Raw genomic sequence first — 1,556 nt, 5'->3', positions numbered from 1 at the left:
ATGTTAAATGAAAGCTTTTTGCCCCAAAGGAAATACACAGAGAACCTCAAAATAGAAAGCAAGTTTAAGGAAACTTCATTAACAATAGTAGTTGGTTGATGCGCATTCTCCGTCCACATAGTTCCTGGAGGGGTGTGGCCCCTTCTCTCCTGGTGTCCTGGTGTGTCCTGTGAAAATGCTTGGCGCACCAAGCTTCACTGACTTCCAATCTCAGTTCAAAGACTGGGCTCCTCCCTGGGTCACAAAAGTGTCTACAGGGGAATCAAAGAGCCACCCACATTGTGTGACCCTGCTTCCCCGTTTTTCAAGTATATGACAGAGGTAGCATACTCAGTCTTTTATGTGCTCAAGTCCAGCTCTTTGAATCTGAATTTTTCTGACTTTTCAGTCTTTTTGGTTGCAGTAAATTTCGACAGATCATTATTTCCACTAGCGTTAATGTAGCTCTCAGATTCTGTAGCATCTCCATTTTTAGAGCACAGTAAACTGCCATATACCTTCCCAAACCATGAGAAAGTGTTGAATGTTCCGAGTGTCTTGATCCCTAATCTGATTTCTGAATATTCTGATTGTTTTCGTTTTTTGTATGTTCTTCTACTTGAAGAAGCCACTTGACCCAGTATTGGGAGCAGAGTTGTGTCCACAAAAAGTGGGTGGACAGGGAGGGGATCCATGTTTGTAGGCCACCACAACTAATCCATTCTGGACCTGGAAACTGTAGTTGGCATCATGGTTTATGGCACCAGTGTATGCCACAACCTGTAGTGGACTGTCAAATGTATTGCAGATACCAGGTTTGGGTTTCTCTGATGTCTTCCAATCAATCACACACAGCTTTCTCTGATACTCAGCTCCAGTCCAGCAGACCCACATACTTGAGGTCTCATGTTGAACTGGGCTTTCAAGAGCTCACACGTCACCAACATCTTTCAGGATATGTTGGACACTTTTGATGTAGCCATATTCAAACAGATTTTTATCTCTCTTTTAAGTGCCCTGAGGTGAAAATATGCTTTCCAAGACTTCAGGAAAGCATTTCCCTTGAGAAATATGTTTGAAATATATTCTGCAAAGCCGTCCTCTCCCATTTCCACAATCATCCACTGTTTCCACCTCTCCAAATAAAAAGCTGTTCTGATGTCATGGTTTTTCTGAAGGACCCGGGTTGCACTTGTTATCATAGTCTTTCGCAAAGGAATTTTCAAAGGCATTGTAGGATCACTTGCTGCATTTGGTGTTATGCTTCTTTCTGGATTGAAGAGAGGAAACGAGTTTCCTGGAACTCTTGCTTCCTCAGCTTGCTTTGAGAGCTTACACTTACAGATCCATAGAGTAAGTCTTCCTCAAACGATTCTGGAGTCTGAGCATGGTCTTTGAATGACAAGACAGATGGTACTATGTGAGTTTTTTCCTTGGTCCACTTCATCATAAGGGTTCACTTTTTTCTTCCAGCCACATGAATAAGAGGAAGTGGAGAAATCCACTCAGTGGGCTGATTCTACAGAAAACCTCTTCAAACTTCTGAGCTGCCTGCAGATGGTCTGAAATGCCTTCAT

General features: G+C 42.7%; 1 pseudogene; it reads right to left on the bottom strand.

Moving 5' to 3' along the window:
- Nucleotides 1–544: 544 nt before the first annotated feature.
- Nucleotides 545–1,556, bottom strand: LOC118912638 (mitochondrial genome maintenance exonuclease 1-like; annotated as a pseudogene).

This window comes from Manis pentadactyla, chromosome 2, assembly GCF_030020395.1.
Source record: "Manis pentadactyla isolate mManPen7 chromosome 2, mManPen7.hap1, whole genome shotgun sequence".
NCBI lineage: Eukaryota > Metazoa > Chordata > Mammalia > Pholidota > Manidae > Manis > Manis pentadactyla.
The sequence above is the reverse complement of the archived record's forward strand: the minus strand, read 5'-3'. Positions and strand labels throughout refer to the sequence as shown.